The 22,727-nt window shown below is 36.3% G+C and overlaps 1 protein-coding gene across 11 annotated transcripts in view; it reads right to left on the bottom strand.

Moving 5' to 3' along the window:
- RPS6KA3 (ribosomal protein S6 kinase A3) overlaps window positions 1-22,727 on the bottom strand; it is a 113,641-nt gene that overhangs the window by 55,708 nt on the left and 35,206 nt on the right. The gene's annotated exons all lie outside the window — the stretch shown is intronic.

Raw genomic sequence — 22,727 nt, forward strand, 5'->3', positions numbered from 1 at the left:
CTATTAAAAAAAAAGTGTTTATTGAGGAGAGGGGTTGAAAAATATTCCAGGGTAAACATGGAAATTTCTAACCTCAATGTGGCTGTTTAAGTACACTGAAGTTTTATCCCTTTGAAATGTCTAAGTTACTTTCTGTTTCTAGAATAATCTGGGATCTGAGAGGGGAGAAAGGAGTAACTCTAAAACACAAAAGGAGAAAAGATTTAACATTTGGATGGATAATCAGACATGGAAAAAAATGACTATTCAGTATGATGGAACAGTGAGAGGTATCTGGGTTTAAGAGAAGGATTTTAAAAGACAGTGAACATTTTAATATATTTGAGGAAAAGTGTCAGAACAAAGAGAAAATGTATGAAATACACACAGGATTTCAATTACTTATGTGAGATCAGCAGATTAGGTTATCTTATTTAATCAAGACACATACTGTATGTTGTAGTCAAAAATTACAACAAAACCAAACCTGACAAAATTAGAAACATAAGCCTGTCAAATAAAGACTAGCATTTCTATTTTGTTGACTATGATGTTATTTTTTTCTAGGTGCATAAGTACTGTTAGTAGAATCTCAATGTGTTATGTAAACATAATCTATTGTTTTTGTTATTATCATATCCCATACAAACATTTGCATTCAATTAACGTTTTCTGAGATGTTCTTAGAATGCTGGCAATATAAGGAATTACAAAGATTTCTCAAAAGGACATACCAGAATATCATAACGTGGTAGCTTTTGAAAATGAGTAGTAAAAGGAAAAAAGCTCCCAGAAGAGGAGAAAAAGGAATCCAGGCCCACTACTTTATTTTGAAGACAGAGGCTGTGATTTGTAGGTTATCCTACTATTTAGGCAGTTCAATCATATTGGACTCTCCTGGGACTTCGGAAACAATAATCAAATCATTTCCTAACATCAGTTTAGCTCTTTATTTCACAATTTCCCGTGCGTTATCTCCTTTAATTCTCACAACGATCCTGTGCAGTAGGTATTAGCGTAGAACTACGTATTAGCTGACTCTTAAAACGCTACCTCTTTCCTCTAAATAAGACCAAGGTACAAGGGTTTCAGACACCCTTTTCTCCAAATGAGACCAAGGGCTTCAGAGTGATAGCTGTTAGTAGCCATTAGTACAACAGGGAAGGCAGGAAGCAAATTACCGATTTTTTTTTTTTTTTTTTTAAAAAAAAAAACCTTTCAAAGAACAAAGTATATGTGGGATTAAGATTTAGACAGAAATCCAGCAAATACTATTATTGAGCACCTACTACATACCAACTCTGTGTTAGGTGTTTTTTCATGTTTTATATTCATGCTTCACAACAAATCTCTGACCACATATTAATGTTAGAGAGGACTGGTACAACATAAACGAGTAAACCTTAAAACAAGCATAAACGTTTCAGAGTTTTCTATGTACTCTCCCATTTACCACTAGAAATTTGACACATCCTCTAAAAACAAACTGGTTTGAATATTCTATAGTCTGAAATTTAAACAGATTAATTGAAGGCTTAAGATCACAAGCCAGTAAGTGGTAGACTTAGGGCTCAATTCTAGGTCTCCTGACTTTGAAAACAAGGCCCTTACCATTACACCACACTGAGATCAATGACAGGAAACCAATAGGCTTATGACCCTGGTCTTTGTCACCGGTCTGTTAGCTCAGTTGATTAGGGCAGTGTTCTCTGAACTTTTTGGTAGCACATCCTTAGCAGAAAAAAAAACAACAACAAAAAAACAAAACAACAAACAAAACAAAACAAAACCTACATACACAATACTTGTATCCTTAAAATTATATACACGTAAAGAAGTTCTCTTCTTTTCTTTTTCTATACCCCAAAGTGCTGTCACATCACACTCTGAAGACTAACCAAGTTAATGGGCTGGATTCCAGCATGTGTCAGTTAGCCTCGTATTAAAAAACAAAACAAAAAAAACAAAACAACAACAAAAACAAAAAACAAAAAAACTATCTGTTCAAGAGCCTAATTGGAATCTGGCGGCCATTTATGCCTTTAAACCATGAGGTCATGAAGAACTCTATTTTGTAATGTTATATATTTTTTACATTTTTCTTTTTTAGGTAAGTGGGATGTGATTTATCAGGTTACAGTATTTTTTCACCTTATATTTCATAGCAAATCCTACAAAAGCTGTTGGTCACAAATAAAGATGCAACACAAGCAGGGAAGAACAATCACTGAATTATAAACACATTCCATTTTGTAGCAGGCATACAGGATCAACCCTTACCCTTAAATAGTGTGAGCTACAATCAGGCCATGAATTTCAAAATAAACAATTACTACTGTCATCTTTGATGACTACCCTTCCTTTCATCTCATGTCAAATAAGTTACTAAAAAATGCAGAGTCTGGCTGGACACAGTGGCTCATGCCTGTAATGCCAGCACTTTGGGAGGCTGAGGTGGGCGGATCACTTGAGGTCAGGAGTTCGAGACCAGCCTGGCCAACAGGGTGAGCTGCTGTCTCTAGTAAAAATACCAAAATTAGCCGGGCATGGTGGTGGGCGCCTGTAATCCCAGCTACTTGGGAGGTTGAGGCAGGAGAATCACTTGAATCCAGGAGGCAGAGGTTGCAGTGAGCCAAGATCGCGCCACTGCACTCCAGCCTCCTGGGTGATGAGAGTGAGACACTGTCTTAAAACAACAACAACAACAAAAAGTAGAGTCTAGCCTGGGCAATGTAGTGAGACTTTGTCTCTACCAAAAAATTTTACAAAATTAGCCAAGTGTGGTGTTTGGTGCGAGCCTGTAGTCCCAGCTACTCAGGAAGCTGAGATGTGAGGATCGCTTGAGCCCAGGAGGTCGAGGCTACAGTGAGCCATGATCATGCCACTGTACTCCAGCCTGGGCAACAGAGCAAAACCCTGTCTCAAAAGAAAAAAAAAGTAGTGTCTCGCTTTGGTCCCTTCAGTATAACAACCATATAGCGAAACACTTACTATATATCAAGCACGGTGTTGAGAACACTTTTCATTCTTTCTTTTTCTATTTCCAGTGATATCATCAAGGTATAAGCCTTTATTACCTTTCAGTTAGAAAACTGAAACTAGATTGGTTACTCATAATATCCCTTTCTGCCTGCATCTACTCCAGTTCATCTTTTTGACAAGTTCATTTTCTGAAATTATACAGCTCCAGTCACATGACCAGGCTGTTCAAAAACTCCTCCAAGTTTTCTCAAATTAAATGCACTGCTTCACCTTGGCATTCGAGGTCCTCTACAATATGGCCTCAGCCTACTTTTGTGATATTATCTCCCAACATTCTCTTACACATAGCCTTTTGTCAACCCAGGTTATTTCTTATTCCTTAAACTTTTTGTTTTTAAAATCAAAGTAATACATGCACATTGGTAATAAACAGTGGCAGAATAGCTTATGGTGAAAAGCAAGTCTCTTCTCACCCTCATGCCTAGACTTGAAAAAAAATTAGTTCTGCATCCACTTTGATAATTTCTTAATTTATTAACCTGAAGACAATGTCTACTGACTTAAGAAAGGTGAGGGACTTACTTATATTATGCCCCTTCACTTCATCATCTTCCTCTCTACTGTTTGGTAATTATATTACCTTTACATATACTTTTTATCTTTTCTCTGCTTTGGACAGAATCCTAACTTTTCCCTTTGAAAAAGGAGACTAATAGTACCCATATATTCTTCCTCTTAAACTTCTTCCCATTTGCTGCTAGCTGTATGTAATTTTATTAATATTAAGGCTATTAATTTTAAGAAAATTAACATTTCCTGAGTTAATGGGTGCAGCACACCAACATGGCACATGTATACATATGTAACAAACCTGCACCTTGTGCATATGTACCCGAAAACTTAAAGTATAATAATAATAAAATTTAAAAAAAAGAAAATTAACATTTCCTCCTGCAACCACAACCAAATCCTTCATGCTCTCTCTATAGCCTGATTCTAAAGTTGAAAGCCTAAAGACAACAGCATCCATATTATCATGACAATATATGGTTCAAATGAAGGCTAGGTAATATATTAAATTTCCTTTTATATGGGCCCATAACAACGACTCCCAGGCCAATCTAAGGGGACTTAAAAAAAAAAAAAACTTCATTAAATGTTTAAATTCATGATAAATTTTACTTTGATTCCCATTTGGATCATGAATTTATCATGCACTTTTCTATTTTTTTCCTATTTTTAACAGCCTTCCACCATTCTTGGGGAAAGGGAAAAGTAATTTGACCACTATTCTTAATGTTTTCTTAGCCCTTAGCAATATTTTCCTTTCTTCTGAGAGCTCCTTTCTATCCTGGAGACCTCTCTTACCCTCCTATCAGGATTGGTGGTTCTCTAGGCCCACTGCACAGCTATCATCTTGGGATAGCTCTTCAGTGATTTTCTGGTTGAATTCACTGTTCTCAGTTTCCTATGTCTCTTTCTTAGATTACCCCCTTGTAACTTCCAAAGAAAGGTGATGTGGAAGAAAACTTTCTGAACCTCACACATCTGTAAATGTTGTTATTTTGTCTTCCCATTTGTATAGTTTGGCTTAGTGCCAAATTCCAGAAGAAAAATAATCTTGCCTCAGAACTTTGACACCATAGATCCATTGCCTTCTAGCATCCAGTTCTGCTGATGAGATGGGTGATGCTAGTCTAGTAACACTTTTTGGTAGGTCTGGTTTTTCTTTCTGGAAGCTTTAAAGATTTTCTCTGTCCTTGTGTCCTTCTCTGAAATTCCCCGACAGTGAGATAAATAGGGTCTTCTTTCCTTCAGAATGCTAGATGCTTGGTGAACCTTTATAATCTAAAGACCTGAATTCTTTAACTTTGTGGGGAATTCTAACATTTCTTTGATAATTTCCTTCCACCCATTTTTCAGGGCTTCTCTTTTTGCGACTCTTCTACTAGTTGAATATTGTACGTCTGAAATGGAATCCTTTATGTCATTTTTTTCTCCTATTTTCTGTTTCCACTTTTTTTTTTTTTTTTTTTTTTTTGAGACAGTGTCTCACTCTGTCACCCAGGCTGGAGTGCAATGGTGCGATCTCAGCTCACTGCAGCCTCAACCTCCTGGGCTCCAGTGATCCTCCCACCTCAGCCTCCCCAGTAGCTGGAACTACAGGCATGTGCCACAACACCTGGCTAATTTTTCGATTTGTTTGTAGAGACAGAGTCTCAACATGTTGCCCAGGCTGGTCTGAAACTCCTGAGCTCAAGCAATCCGCCTGCCTTGGCCTCCCAAAGTGCTGGGATTACAGGAATGAGCCATCATGTCCAGCACTATTTCTACTTTCTAAGAGACTTTCTTGACTTTATCTTCCCACTTTCATACTAAATTTTTTATCCTAGCAAATCTTAAATTTTCAAGTGTTCCTTTTCTTAGTGTGTATGTGCGTGTGTGTGGGTGTGTGTGTGTGTGTGTGTGTTTTAAAAAGCATCTTCCTCCACTCCCTACTACTCTCTTCTCCCCAAAACAGATGCAATCATTTCAAACCTCTTTAGGGATACAAACAGGGATTTATAAAATATTTTTCTAAATCAGGGCTCAGAGAGTATGGAAAATACTCTTGAGGGTGGAGAGAAAAGATCAATTCCTGTGGCAAGTTTGACATTGGCTCAAGTTTCAAAAACCTGCCACTGTTTTATCCTGAACACACTTTTCTGTTCCTTCTAAGTTTAAATTTCGTAAGACTGAAATTTTTACTAATCACACCAGCAAACTATTTTCTATCTACTTTATATATATATGCAAAATTACAGTAGTATAATAGGCAAAATATCCTGGGTTGAGATCTCAATGCCCAGATTGTACTTAATGTCACCAGGTCATGGGACCATGACTATTTTAGAAATGAATCTAAGGTTCAACCAGGACATAATACTAATGCTTGGGAAATCTTGGACAACAGGTAGGAAAGAAACAATGTACTTTTCTAGCTCATACTTGGAATCTAATGAGATGGATGCAGAAAGGAGTATCAGATTTCCAAGGGCAGTGATAAGCCAAGAACAGACTGACATGTGCATGTGACAAACATATCTTATGTCACTAAATCACCTGTTACTGAAATAAATCTGTCACATGAAAACATAAAATTATAGTTTGACTTGACATTTTGTAAAACTGTATTTTTGCCTATAAGTACATGGTAAAGCAGCTATATTAATAGTTTTATGGAAAAAAATTATGTTAATAAACTGGAACATAGATATAAATTATATACATTCTAATTATTCTGTGAGGCTCACATATTTTTACATTCTCTGGCACAACTGTTTTTTAAATGATAAATGGATATCTGTCCATTCATTACCACAAAAAACTTACTTTGTGCATTTAAAAACAGTAATAATAAATTCCATGCTATTATTTTTACAAAGACTGTTGATTTGATAAGCAAAAGTCTGACTGTAGGCAAAATTTTGAGGATGGCAGCAGATCCACATCACGCCCTGTTTCATTCTTCCTACATTTCCACCCCTTTCAGACATTTGTCACCTCCCTCAGCCTAAGTGTTCAATACCCTTAGGCTATGTACGGGAATTCACTAATTCATTCATCCATCCATTTAAACATTTATTTTTGAGTACCTGATACATGCTAGGTACTCTTCTAGGCGCTGGGATATACAATAAGTCAAATGGACCAAAAACTTTGCCGTTTTGACAACAGACCAAATACTAATAATAGGTAAATAAAGGTTAGAACATGATAAATACTATGAAGAAAAGATATTGAGTAAAGAGATGAGAATAGCAGATATGGAAAGGGGGGGATTGTAATTTTCAATAAAGAAGTCAGGGCAGGCTTTATTAAGAAGATGCTATTTGAGAAAGACCTGAGGGAGGTGAGAAAGTCAGTCAAGCACCTGGGGGAAAAGCATTCCTGGGAGAGGGACAAGCCAGTACAAAGGCCAGAGCGGGAGCATACCTGGACACTAGAGTTTAAATCAGAGAGTATGAAAGAGAGGTAGAGAAGAATGAGGTCAGAGAGAGAACTAAAACTCAGGTGGCTCTCCTGCTTTTGCTTTTTCCTGAATGCCTGGTCCCAGTGAAAATGTTTCTGATCTACGACATACTCTGTTAGGACCATTCCTTTTTGTTGGAAGGCCATTCAAATTATGGGCCAGGTATTGTACTAGGTGTTAGAGATACTAAGACAATTTACCTGGATCTCAAAGATTTATTATTAGATAAATATCTGTTGAGATATGACCCCTGATGGATAAAACAAAGTCAGTTCAGTTCAAACATATACTTTTAGAAATTCTGTAAAGAGTGTCATTTTGGACATCATGGAAAAATGAGGAGAAAATTTATGGGCAGGTGGATCTTTTGGTGTACCTCAGTCACACAAAAAGCCAACCAGTTTGTTTCCCAGGACCAACAAAAGGTCCTTAGGTTTATACCTCAATGGTCTTTAATGTCCACTCTTTAGTGGGGAAAAAAATAATCTAATGTTTCCTTTTCAACTTGTGAGAGAAAAGTATCATTTTGATCTTAAAATGTAAAAAGGATTAAAGAAAAGAAACTGAAATTAATGCTGTCTATTTGAATTATCGAAAACCTAATATTATAACATGCTAACTAAGAAAACAAACTGAGAGATATTAACTGATTTCAAAGAATGATTCAACATTTGGCATTATGCCCTGCCTTGTATACATAATTTCCCTTTTCCTCCCCTCCCTTGAGTCAGGAAGTGTGTTCTTGAGGCATTTGTATTTTCTAAATTGTTTTGAATGCCAGAAAATATTACTGAAGCTTGAAGTAAAATATTTAAATGTTCCTTGGTAAACGTCAGTAAGTATTTTCTAACTATGGATGTGTAACCATTTTTTGTTGTACCATAAAAAAGACCTTACAAATGAAAAATGCATACTTTATTTGCCCCTTAAATGTCATTCTAAATTAAACTATCACCCTTTATATAGATACCTATAGTTCTATAACGTAGTTTTATTTTAAAAAGATATGTTAACCTCTTTGTAGATGATCAAGATACATAAAAATTATTTTGCTGTGACACAGAATTAGGCTGGTTATTCAAGCCATGGCGTGAAACTATGTATTAATATATTCTAGATTACAATCTGACTGAATTCAATTTACTTCATTTGCTAATGGAATGATAAATAAGCTCAACATTTTTCATTTAACCAAATTCTTTAAGAGAGCTTTAAGCTCTTATAAGTCAGCTCCTTTTATCTATGTTTGAGAAAACAGCAAGCTGGTTCTCCAGATTAACATTTCTAATCACCGCCACAAAGAGCAGAGTTTTCTCCCAATCTGGAATCCCGATCAGCAAATTTAATTCTCTTTAAAGAGCTGCTGGATAGCACAATTCTCATGGCAAAATATCAAGTTGATTTTGGCAGGATTGTAGATTAAATATATTGCAAATTAACATCCACTAAGCCCATTTTAACAGAATAATTCTTTGAAAATTGTTCCTACTCTAAGTCAGATAAAATTACTTGCTTAAAGTTACTTACATATGGAGTTGCTTAAAAACTTCCAAGTTTTTACAGGAACCAATTTCCACCAAAATGTGATTTTAAGTTATTGACTGCTTAAAATAACATACTCTCCTACCCACTAAAGTTGTTCTCATTATAGTAATCTCCTAAATATTAGCAATTTTGCAATTCTGTTTATGCCTGGTTTAATTTTGAGAGTTACAGTCATTTGTTTTACTATACAAAATTACAAACACTAGCAAGATAAAAATTACTCTAGCACTAAAAAAAAAAAAAAAAAAAAACCAATGTAAAAGTCAGTTGACAAAATGTACAGAGTTGAAATGCATAATACACATAACTGGCTTTTAGTAAACAGAGATATTATCCTTTAAAAGTTCTATCAAAACTGGTTTTGAATTTTGAAAAGCTGCTTTAAAGAACATATAAAACGAAATAACTAATTACTATAATTATAGTTAGCTCCAACTAAAACATTTTATTCTTTAAAAGAAGCTGAACAGAGCTTACCTGTATAGAGCGAACACGAAAAGACAAAAATTTAAACATGGCTACGAAACCATGATGGTGATAAAAGAATTTCTGACGGTAAAACTTAAGTTAGAAAGGGAAGGCCAAGCCCCTGCAAAGTTTTCTCCTACCAGCTGTTCCGGCAATTAGAAAATTTCCTGTCAGGCGGGTCCTGAAAATGCTAGAAAAGGAGGCCGGACAATTTTCCTGTGGTAAAAGAAAGAAGAAACCTGCCGGCAGGGGCACTAATGTAGCTGGATAGGTAGGGAGGCCAGAACAGGAAACCAAAACAGATTTGCTGATAGCCAAATCCTGTTGAAATGTTCTTTTCTCCTAGTTCCCAGCAATCCAGACAATTTTCACAACCAGTGAAACAAATGTTATTATTTTAGAACCCTGAGAAATGCCAGAATTTCTTAACTATATGACCCTTTAAAACAACTGAAACTAGTTGCCACTACTAAAAGTTGCTAAACTGATGCACAAGTGGAATTTGACCCTTTGCAGTGTGTTTATACACACACTCAAGCCGTGGTCTCAAGATAATTTTAAGGTTATACACAGGCATGTCATGGGTGTTCCCTGTCAATGAGGAAGAGTTTCATAACTATAGGTAGAAAGTGAAGACCACAGGCAAGAAACTTTTAAAACTGTGATGTAAGGACAAATGCTACCTGTCTTAAATGAAAGTAAATTACTTTTGAATTTATGTTAGTCATAAGCATTAATTATCAATCAGGTTAAAGACTTAAAGGCCCATAGTTAAAAACTCACATTCCTAGTTGATAAAATCTAAGTAAAAAAAAAAGAAGCCTAATCCTTGGGTTATTAGCAAAATGGAACACTTAAGAAGCCATCTTGGAAAAGAAGGAGGGGCAAGCTACCATAGAATCCCTTACTCCATTTCATTTCATCCTCTAATACGTTATAGAAGTTTTTCTAAGGTATTTTTGCTTTGGAAAATGACAAGTATGCCAATATTCAGAACATAATCACTGTAATAGTGGCATTTAAAACAACCAAAGGACAACAGCTTCAAGAGTTGTGGGATAATGCTCTACTTAATGAACATTTAATCTATGTGGAACAAACAAAAACCTCAAGTGTTAATCTACACAGCCTGTAAGAATTTAATAAAAGCATGGAATTTTCAAAATCTAAAGACACTCTAGAAAATACCAAGAATAATCGGCTCACTTTCTGGATGAAGAAACTGTGGTCAAGGTAGGCCCATATTTGGTGATGAGCTATCTATAATGGGAGTTCAGTTTAGTACCCATTTATTGAGCAAACATTAGAGAGACCATTATGTGCTACAGATCCTACATGAAAAGCCAGGGCTCTACCTCCTCTATCAAATTTTTATGAAAATGTTCTATAAATGACCTAATGGAAGTTGAAGAGTAAAAAAAAACCTTGCTCAATTTAAAAAATTATCTTATATAATCAAATACATTAGCAGCAACAGGGATCCAAATAAATATCTAAGATAGAACTTTGAATTCCGCCTGGAAAACTGCACTCCTCTTGTTTAAAAACGCATGCTTCAGTTTTTCAGCAAGGCAGGCACTTAGGAACTCTCCCATCTCCCAAAAGGAATTACTTAAGACTCCTTACAATGGAGCTCCAAAAGGGCAGCAAGGCTAGGATAACCATCTAACACAGAATGGCAGTCTGAACATGAGGTGGCTCTTGAGACTATGTCAGGAAAAAGCATCATGTTTACCGCACAACTCATGAAGTAGGATATTTCTGCAAGTAGCAGTCATTGACTTTATTCAAGTAATATTTTTAAACACGAGCAACCAAATATCCTTTTTTAAACTTAAAGGGTTAGTGAAAATTGGCTTTAATTACTACTAGTGCTCAGGTTAATAATTCACATTTTGCGTGTGTTATGGTTTTTAATAATTAGCACTAAGAAATGAAGCAATATTTCAGACACCAAAATCTGAAATAAGTCTCCAAGTTGAAATGATACCTTAATTAAAACAGTGTGGTACTGCTGTAAAACACAAATAGAGTGACAGAAAACAATGTGGCACTGTACATCAGAGGGAGATGTTAGGATATATGGCTACCTGTTTGGAGAATGCAGACACCATAAGGGAAAGTATTAATACAGATTTGATTATAAAATTTTAAAAGGTCTTTACATCCAAAAGTTAAAAGACTAGCTCATGTGATTGGAATTCCTTATAATCACATTACAACTCATCAATAAGCAATTGCTTTATTCAGGTGTTATCTATCTCCTAACCAGAATGTGAGCTCTTGAAGCCCTTTGGTACATCTCTTATGGTATTTATTACTGTTTAAGCACATCCCATTGCCCAGATTAATCTTGAGATTAATACCAAATATCACACATAAGACCTCAAATAAATGGCTGCCTTAATAAATATCATATGCTGAAATCTGAAATGGATGCTACTTGTGTGGTTGTGCACATGAAACTAGATACTGTTCTTTTTTTCCATCTCTAACTTTAAAATTTCTTAAAATTTATCTTACTAAAGTTTTGTTTTAAACATTTTATTGATTTAATCATTTACCTTATTATTTAAAAAGTAACTACTATTATAAAAATAATGGATGCCCATTATAGAAAACTTAGATAATAAACAAAAAGGGAAAAATTTAAAAAAAATCACTATTTTGGTGATTTTCTTTCCAGTCTTTTCTATGCACATATATGGACCATACTACACATAGTATCACTTTTTCTGTAAAGGGACAGATAGTAAATATTTTCAGCTTTGCAGGACATACGGTTTCTGTCAACTCTGCCAGTGCAGTGAGAAAACGAATGGGTAAGGCTGTGTTCCAATAAAAAATCTTTTACAGAAACAGGTGACAGGCCCATGAGTGTAGTTTGCTGACCCCTGTTCTCTATTCTTCAATGCATTATTAATAGCTGTTGAAAATTCGACTATACAAATCTCCTATTGTTGGGTCTTTGCTCTACACCATGGTCTGTCCCATCCTTTGTACACATTCACATTTAGAAAAAATTTCTAGAAGTAGAACTGTATCTTCAAGAGTATGAGGCATTAAGGTTTTTGATCCTAACTTATTTGGCACGTTGTCCTCCAGGAAGAATCTGAATAATAAGGAGGGAACCACATCAAGACCTTGGGCAAGGGCAAACTACAGCCAGGCCTGGCCAGCCTAAGGGTCAAATCTGCCCATGTCCATCTCTGTTTAAATATTATCTTCAACTGTGTTTGTCCTACAATGGCTACCGCTGAGTTGAGTATTTGCAAGAGAGATCATATGGCCTACAAAGTCTAAGATATTTATTTACTATCTGGCCCGTTATACACAAAGTTTGCTGACTCATGGGGTAGAGTCCTCAAACAGAATGAACAGCAAATGCCAAAGCACAGAGATAGGAATTAGCTTAATGAATTCAAGACACAAAGGAAAGGCCACAGTGGCTAAAATGCGATGAACATCAAGGAAAGAGGAAGGAAATGAAGAGGTAGCTTAGGGCCATATTAAGTGAGGCCTTAGACCCAACAAATTTGGGTTTGGATTTCATTTCAAGTGTAACGGGAAACTAATCTTGCTCATTTTAGGCAATGACATTATTACCTATCTCAAAAACCTATGAATCCTTTTTGGTCTTTCCTTTCTTATCTAATTTCCTTCCTTTCATATTTAACCCCTCAATAAATTCTACTCATTTTATCTCAAAAATAAACCTCAAATCTGTCTATTTCTATTTCCTCTGCCATTCCCAGTACAAACTATCATCTATTGCCATAAAACTGGTTTCTCTGCTTCTAAAATATCCCTGTGCAATCCTTTATCTTCACAGCAGCCAGAATAATCTTTTTTTTGGTCAGAAATTTTTAGTTATTTAAAGAAATAACATTGGTTATTGATTAGACATGTATCATTATGGTTTAGGGTATGAGATATAGTGTCCAATGCCGTATCGTTAGTTTAATAACAGCAGCCAGAATAATCTTAAAACAGAAATCAGACTAATTTATGCCCCTACCTCAAATTCTTCAATGGCTTCCCATCACAGAACAAACTCCAAACTTCCCATAGTCTACAGAGCTTAAAGTAAGCAGTAGTAAATGCTACCTTGATCCTGACTTGGAGATATACTCATTAATTCATTCAGACATAATGTGAATATTTGGTTTTAGATCTATAATGTTAAAGTCTATTTCCTCTTTACTAAAAGAGGAATGAGTGCTAAGTTTTGTGTAATGTCTTTTTATCTATTAATATTGTCACTTAATTTTTCCTCCTTTGATCTACTGATAACTTAGACAAATAAATTTCTTAATATTGACCTATGCTTGTATTTCCGGGAAAAATCCATTGTTTTAGTATAATTCTATATTTAATTTGTAAATATTTTATTCAGGATTTTTGCATTTAAATTCATAAATTAAACTGGCACATGGTTTCCTTTTCTATGCTAACCCATTTTTGGGGCTATGCTAATTCTATAAAACAAACTAGAAGGCAAGGCAGATTTTTTCCTATGTTTTGGGACAACTTAAAGACCACAGAGTGATCTATTTCTTGAAAGTTTAGAAGATTTTTCTCTTAAGAAATCACTGAACTTGGCATTATAATGGTGGACGGAAAGTGTGGTAGTGCTAATTTTTTAAGATTTCAACTTCTCCCAAGGCTATTGGTATACTGTTTCTCCCTTCCCAAATTTAGATTTTCCTAAAAAAGCATACATTTCACCAACTTTCATATTGGTATACTGTTACACTTAGTATTCTATTAAGTTTTTGAAATTAAACCTAAGGAAAACTTCAACCATATGCAAAAGTAGACAGAATAGTATAACCTTCATGTGCTCATCACCTAAGTTTAATAATCTTCAACTCACAGCCAATCTTGTTTCATATGCTCACTTCCCCAACTCCTGTAGTTAATTATTTTGAAGCAAATCTCAGACATTATATCATTTTATCTGTAAATATTTGGGTTGTTATGGCGTTTTAATCTCCTTCCTATCTGTGCTTATATCCTGTTTTGCTTTCCTAATGTTGTAGATTTGCTTTTGTGTGTTTTCCCTTGTTTTCTAATTCGCTGATTTTTGAAATTATATTTAATTCCTTCCTCTTGCTTTTTATAGGTTTACTTTGTAGTTCTTTTTTTCTAGTTTCCTTCACTGAGTCCTTAGCTGCTTTGAGTTCTCTTATTTATTGATAAAGTTTTCTTTCAAGTATAACAATAACATTTAAGATATTACTATATTCTAGGCACTGTGCTTTACATGAAATTATCTCAGCTGATTCTCACCAATGAGGTAGGAACTATTATCCACACTGGATGAACAGACTAAGGCTTAAAGAGAAGTTAAATAATCTGCTGCCCAAGTTCTTACAGTTTGGATGAGGAAATGGTCATGATGTTGGTGGACACATAACCAGGTAATTTGGTTTGGGGAAGGAGAGTGCACATGAATGGTTAGTGACTGACTTAGGTAAAAAAAACAGGAGGCGTTGAGCCTTTTCATGAGACCCCGAAGGAAGAGGGCTGAGTATGGCGACCGTGACAGAGTTCCTGAAAACTTTTCTACACCATACATAACACCTGTCTGGCAAAACCCCAGCCATGATTAAACCCAATTATTAACCATCATCCTCATGACCCCATGATGACTGAACCCTGTTGAAAAAAAAATCGACCCATATGACAAAAACTTAAAATTAACATATTCTTAATTGATTCCACTGGATACTTTTTTGTGTAGATCATTCCTTTTTTCAGACACTAAAAGATTTAGTTTATAAGGATTTCCATCTAAGTGCAGGACAGTTAATTTTTTTAAGCACACATCCATCAATAGACAGTGTTATAAAGTGGTAAAAGCCTAAGGTTTTAAACCAGAAATGGGAAATAAGTTTCATGAAGATGATCAACTTGAAACAAATGGTAGTGACTTCCTAGAGCACTTTCAAAGTCATGTCTAAATGGAAAGCATGCTATGTTTCACTCACAGAATCTCCCGTGGGCATGAAGAGAGGGTGAGAGGCAGCAGCACCATAGCCCCAGGGCTGAATTCTGCAGTAAGTCACAATATACCCTAGGGGTGGTATCACTTCTCTCCCTGTCCACACATTTTTTTTCTTGCTTAGCCTGAAGTTCTTTTTACTTAGTCATGCTTGTCTAAAATAGTTAAATTAAAATACTCATTTAGGTAAAGGGGTTACAACTTTCCATATGCCAGTATTTCAGGTTGACTCAACCAACCAACCATTCATACTTGAACATAATTAAGTCACTTTGCTTTCTTTCAAAATATGGATGAGATCACTGAAACTGAAGGAATGGGTATTGTGATGAATATATTAGAACAGAAGAGAAGCAATTTTGGGTCAGAGGCACCATATGAGGGAGGCAAGCCATGATAAAAAGGGGAGGTTTTTTTTTTTTTTTAAGCTCTTAGGGGTGGAGGAACAGGACACTAGGAAGTGAAAAAATAGCCCTGAAAGACAGCCAAAAATGTAGCAAAGGGAAACCTTTGCTTGTGCTTGGAAATTTTCCTGGTATATACACTCTATTTAATTCCACCATGCAGTACTAATTATACTATTTATCTCAGAAATATTTTCCTAAGTGGTATATACTTAAATCTACTAGGGTATTTTCCCCCAAGCTCTGAGTGCTCAAATACACTCTCAACCAATGAGAGTTAGAACAGCAGACAATACACAATCAGTCAGTAAGTGTTATTAATATACCATGGTACAAATTTTCCCTGCCAATGAGCACTCTATTGTATTTTCCTGTGTTGAGTGAGTAATTCACTGCCTATTGTCTACTCTGCTAGGGCTTCTCTTTCCAGTTTGGGTTTGAACCACGATGGCTGTAATACATGTGCAATGGTGTGCTGTTAACATGGCTGTTAAGGATCATTTTGGATGCTCAAATGCAAGTTTTAAGGCAGCTTTGTGTGAAGTAAAAGTTTTTACTTCAGTTAAGTAAAGACAGGAAAGAGCTGAACCTTTAGAAAGCCAGAAGAAAGGATAACAGCATTAAAATGCCAGAAGATGGAAAAGAAGTGGGGCCGAGTATGGTGGCTCATGCTTGTAATCCCAGCACTTTGGGAGGCTGAGGCAGGTGGATCACTTGAGGTCAGGAGTTCGAGACCAGCCTGACCAACACAGTAAAACCCCACCTCTAAAATACAAAAATTAGCTGAGTGTGATGGCATGTGCCTGTGATCCCAGCTACTCGGGAGGCTGAGGCAGGAGAACTGCTTGAACCTGGGAGGCGGAGGTTGCAGTAAGCCACTGCACTCCAGCCTGGGTGACAGAGTGAGACCCTGTTTCCAAAATAAATAAATAAATAAATATATAAATAAGAAGTAGATCTAAGATATGGGAGACAGGCAGATAGCAGGGCAAAGAACAAAGGGCAAGAGAAGAGATTAAGTGTGTGAAGAACAGAAAAATCCAGCCAGAACAGAATGGCTCTATCACAAATAGAAACCTAGGGGATATGTTCAAGAGACATCACAGGATTAACTCCATACACTAAGTAGGTCTGAGTGACGGTATTTAATGTTCAGGAGGAACTGGGCTCTCCTTTATGACTATCCTTTTAGTTAAACTGATTTAGCTATCTCCAGCACATCTCACTTTTCCTCCCTTTGACTTTTGTTTACACCATTTTCCCATAAAAGTGCATTTACCCAAATGTTGACATTTACTTCTCAAAAATCCTGTACCTATTTTTTAAAGAATCAGGTTAAATTTCATGCCTTCTATGAATTTTTGCCTGATCACACCAGTTACAACTACTTTTTAAATTCACTTAAATTTTTATTAAAGGCTTTATAAAGGGTCAAAAAGCATTTCAAGGCTTGTAATGAGAAAGCAGCAGTACTCTATGCTCTTGGTACCCTTTCAGTTCTTTTCATTGTTCCCTCTGGTATTTGCCTTTATATGATAAATAATAACCTTATAATACTTTCTCTTGATTCATCAATTTCAGATATTACCTTTAGACATCCTATTACAGATGACTTGGCACTCATATCACAGATTTTGGTTAAATCAATATTTAGTCTTTACAATTATTATGCCTATGTAAACACTGCTCACTGCCGAGGTAAAGAGTACACTTTAGTTACATCTCTTGTGTACAATTTTTGTTTTTCCTTAAGTTTACAGTTGCTTTGTTTTTTAATTTGCTTTTATTTTCTTTGTACCTATTTCAAATTCTTCCTACTCTGCAACAGCCTCTCAAGTGAATTTTCAATACTCAAGCCTATTTAGATTCATCACTTCTATTCCCCCACCTCTTCCCCCAATCCTATTCCTGGAGGCAGCATTCTTGAAATTATCTGTCTACTTCAATCTGGACTGAGTACTCCCTAAGCTTACTGAATGAACTAGTCTTCTGAAGCTTCCTTTAATCATCATAATGGGAAAAACTTTCATCATGCTTGTAGTACTGGATCTTTTGTTGCCGAATCCCATGTCTCTCTTACTTAGTTAATAACCCTCTAGTGTTGGCAGAGCCCATTTTCCAGCAACTTCCTAAAATAGGTCCATATCTGAAAATATCTTGGCTGAAAATCATTTTCACTAAGCATTTTAAAGGCGTTGCTCCTTGTTTTCTAACTTCCAATGCTGAAAAGTCTAATATTCTTCTATCCAATCTTTTATATAGGATTAAAAATATCTCTAAAAGCTTTTAGGGTCTTCCCTTTATCACTAGTGTTTTGATATTTCAGAAATGAGCCTTCTTGTGAGTAGGGCTTTTTAAAATTTCTCTCATTAATAGGCTTTCAGAGGGATGTTGTAATCTGGAGCCTCATGGTCCTCATTTTGGAAAATTGTTTTTTTTTTAATTTGTTATTTTAGTATTCCACTTAATCTAAACGCATGATTATCACTATACCATTATGAAAGAAAAGATGCTGTCAATTAATATATGTCATACTATAGATTATAACAACCATTCTGATTTCAGAGATATTACAATGTAAAAAAAATGTTTCTTATGGTATTCCTTTCCTGCTTTCTTCCCCTTCATTTCCTCTATTGTCTCTTTCTGGAATTCCTACTAGTTAGATGTTAGATTGCTCTTCTTTCTTTTTCTCTCCTACTTTCTACCTCTTATTGTTCTACTTTCTGAGAGCTTTCCTCAATTTTAGTTTGTAAATGTTCTACTAAAATACAAAACATTCCTATTATATTTTTAACTTCTAAGAGTTTCTTCTTTTATGATTTCTTTTTTATGGCAAGTTACTTTTTCTTAGGGAATCAATTTTGTCTCAACACTCAGAGGACACTAATTAAACTTGCTTTTTCCCTGCATTGTTTGTTCCTCCAAGATCTCATTCTTTCATACTGGAAGACTTCCTCAAATAACTGGTGATATTTGGCTTTCCATAAATATTTGAGAGTGAGGCACTAAGAAGTGGCCTGGAAGTTATGTGGCTTGTCAACTGGGAGGCTTTCTTACAGGTTAACTGGCCAACTAGGCAGCCTTTACACCAAAGGTCTCCCAAAGGACAGTATCTGACATTTCTTCAGTCACAACGCCCATCCTCCTTCCTGGAGGATATGGTCCTAGTGGTTGGAATGGGACCAGGTCACCATTCAGTAAAAGGTTTTCACTTGACCTCCCTGTTTCCAGCCCAGTGCCTTACCCTACTTCTTCCTGTGTCCAAGGTGCCCAAGTATACAGCTTCTCTGGTTTTCTCTGTGAAATACCTTCCGTCTCCAGAGGAGACAGGATCTAGAAATTCTTTATATCGATATTCAACCAATCTCTGTTTTCAGCCCCATGCCATATGTCCATGTTCCACAGTACCTGGCGACCCCATTTTTGAGCTCTTCTGAGGCTCTGGGGGCCTTGAATAAGACTTGCTCACCATTAGGATATTCCTCTAAAATCACTTATGTTCTGTTAATTTCATCTTGTTACCACTCTTCTATCTGCTTTTCATATTTATATCTTGTGGTTCAAGTTACAGATATCTTCTGATTTCAAAGACCAAAGTTCTGATTTCTTATTCTCCTTGTTGTTTTGGGTGGTCATTTCCCAAAGAGGAAGAGGACAAAAACAACTTTATTTTGCCATTTTTAAAGCTGCAAGTTTCCCTTATATGCTTCTGTAACAACGAATGTAGCAGAGTACTTGGCACCTAACAGACATTCATTAACTAGTTAATGAATGACTAGATTTAGTTAGAATATGGACTAAGCTACTATAAGAAAAAGATCCCCAAATGCGACAACTCAAACAAAGTAGGTGCCATTTTTTTTTTCCCTCACAGAGCAGTCCATAGGTTAAGAGCATACTTTTGGGTGAAGAGGTGTCACTAGACCATTAGGTCATTAAGGGACCCAGATTTCTTATTATCCATCTTCTCTACTGTCTTGTCCTAGTCAAAAGTGGCTTATCATTACATTCTGCATTCTAGCCCATGGAAAATGGGCCAATGAACCTGCAAGAAAGCCTACCAGCTGATGACCTCCATACATAAATTTATTATCTCACAGTTTTGGTGGACCAGGAATCGGGGTCAGCAACCATGTGAGCTTAGAAGCAGATCCTTCCCTAGTCAAGTTTCAGATGAAACTCTACCCCTGGTCCACACCTTAATTTCAAGTCTGAGAGAGCCTCTGAACCAAAAGATGCGGCTAAGCTCTGCCCAAATTGCTGGTCCACAGAAACTGGGCGATAATAAACGTGTGTAGTTCTAAGCCACTAAGTTTGGAGTAATTTGTAACACATCAAATAGATAATACAACATCTCAATGTTCCCTACGTAAATTATTAGTAGTTGACAAAAGGAAAACTTTTAATTATATATAAAAGGCAAATACAATTTTAAATTGTAAGGTTAATAAATATTTTGACAATCTTTTGTATTTAATATCATTAAATAAATATTAAATACCAGGCTTTTATCTGACACCTAAGCCTTATTTGTATAATCTGGAATGATCTGCTCAATAGTCTCATCCGCATTGCTGGTAGTATCTTAGTCCTGCATCTTTCTGACCTGTCTCTAGAATGCAGGTTCTTGCAGATGTAAATGCTACTAAAGCCATGAGTAGGAGAAAGTACAAACCATTTAACATCACAATGGAAAATGCTTTTAGACTACAGAGAATAAAAAATTTGGAGGTTTTCCTTCTGATTGTTTTTATATTAGCTTACATGTAAATATATATACTATAGACTAATGAAGTAAACTGCCTCAAATGGTTTTGGAGAGGGTAGGAATCTGAAGGTAGCTCAGGGCACTAGGCCCCATGCCTGGGTCCCTACGCTAGCTAAAACTTAATCCATTCATTCATTTAATTAACAAATACTTATTGAACACCAACTGGGTACTGGGCACAGACATAAAACAAGGAATAAGTCAAACTTGGTCACTGCCTCATTCAACTCACAGTTTAGTAGGGAATATAGACCAAGTAAATAAGCAATGGAATCTGGCATGGTGTTGCCATTTAAGGTATGCACAGGCTCCTGTGGCAGCAAAAAGGAAAAACACTTAACTCAAGGTGAAAGTGGAAGTGGTAGTTGTATTGGGAAGACATCTCAGTTGAAATGACATCTAAACAGATCTGAAAGATGACCAGGAATTAAGTAGTGGGGATGGCGGTAAGGGAAAAGAATTCTGGGAGAAGGAACATTGCCTTTGAAAGCCCGTAAGCAAAAGAGAAGCTGATACATTTGAGTGACTGGACTTTCAGTAGAGGGTAGAGGTGTGTGGCTAGAGAGGATGTGGAGAGAAGTATGCAAAGCCTTATTATGCAGGGCCTGGTAGGTCATGTTATGGAGGTTGGGTTTTTATTTAAAGGAACCATAAAACTATGGAGGTGTTTTAAGCAGAAGGTTAAACTGATCTTATTCTTCCACAACTGACATAATGTTCATGACAATTTGTTTGATTTCTGAAAAGTTAACACTCCTAAGATGCTAAAAAACATATAGAAACACCTAACATTTTAAATATATATATGCAATAACCAGAAGGAAAACATAGCAGAAAAAAAAATCCCACTTACGACATAACAAAGACTATAAAACTATAAAATACCCATAACTTATCTTAACAAATGCACAAGAACTGTATGTAAAAAACTATAACTTTTTTTTTTCAGACAGGGTCTCACTCTGTTGCCCAGGCTGGAGTGCAGTGGCATGATCATAGCTCATGGCAGCCTCAAACTTCTGGGTTCAAGTGATTCTCTGCCTCAGCCTCCCAAGTAGCTGGGACCACAGCATATACCACCATGCTTGGCTTATTTTTAAATCTGTAGTAGAGACAGGGACTTACTATGCTGCCCAGGGTGGTCTTGAACTCCTGGGTTCAAGTGAACCTCTTGCCTCAGCCTCCCAAAGTGCTGGGATTACAGGCATAAGCCACCACGCCCAGCCAAGAAACCATAAAATTTTGATAAAGTAAAAGAAAATCAGAAAAAATGAATGTTCCTGAATGTGAAGACTCAATATTGTTAAAATAATTTTTCATGTTAATCTGTAAATTTAAGGCAATTCTCATAAAAATCCCAATAAATTTTTCAGAAGTACTTGATGAACTGATTGTAAAGTTTATCTGGAAGATTAAATGTGTCGGACTACATTTATAAGACTACATATAAGACTTTTTACAAGAGTAAAAAGGTGGGAAGGCTTGCTTTACCACACTAAAAAAAACATATAATAAAATGACAGTAACTGAAAAAGTATGTAAAGTCAAAATATTCAGGGGGATTGTGGGTTGAATTGTGCCCTCCAAAAAGGTATGTTCAAGCAATCTCCAGTAACGGTGAATGTGACCTTATTTGAAACCAGTGTCTTTGCAGATGTAATTAAGATGAAGTCACATTGGAGTGGGATGGTCCCAATCCAATGACTAGTGCTCTCATGAGAAGAGGGAAATTTGGACACAGACACAAACAGAGAGATCATCTGACGCCTGAGGCAGAGAGTGGATGATGTATCTACAAGCCATGGAATGCCAAGGATTGCTGGCAAACACCAGAAGCTGGAATAGGCAACGAAGGAACCTCCCCGAGAGCCATCTGTTGTTTTAAACCACCCAGTTTGTGGTAATTTGTTATGGCAAAGCAGGAAACTGATACAAGGGGTATAAGGCAATTTTATACATGATAAAAGAGGTATCTCAAATGAGTAGGGAAATAATAGATTTTATTTATTCAATAAATAGAGGTTAGGATAACAGGCTATCTATTTGGAAAGAAAAGTTAGATTTCTACCTCATACCAGGTACTAAATTCCAAGTGGATCACAGATCTAAATGTAAAACAAAACAAAAAACACCAAAAAACTATAAAAGATCAAAATGTAAAAGGATTATTTTTATAACCTTAGGGTAGGGAAGGATTTTCTAACCAAAGCATGAAACCCGGAAGCCAGATGTGACCATTTAAAAATGAAAACTTCTGGCTGGGCGTGGTGGCTCACGCCTGTAATCCCAGCACTTTGGGAGGCCGAGGCGAACAGATCACGAGATCAGGAGTTTGAGACCAGCCTGACCGATATGGTGAAACCCCATCTCTACCACAAATACAAAAATTAGCCAGGCGTGGTGGCATGTGCCTGTAATCCCAGCTACTCAGGAGGCTGAGGCAGGAGAATCGCTTGAACCCGGGAGGCAGCGGCTGCAGTGAGCCGAGGTAGTGCCACTGTACTCCAGCCTGGATGACAGAGCAAGACTCCATCTCAAAAAACAAACAAACAAGCAAAC

The sequence above is a fragment of the Symphalangus syndactylus genome, chromosome X (genome assembly GCF_028878055.3).
Source record: "Symphalangus syndactylus isolate Jambi chromosome X, NHGRI_mSymSyn1-v2.1_pri, whole genome shotgun sequence".
NCBI lineage: Eukaryota > Metazoa > Chordata > Mammalia > Primates > Hylobatidae > Symphalangus > Symphalangus syndactylus.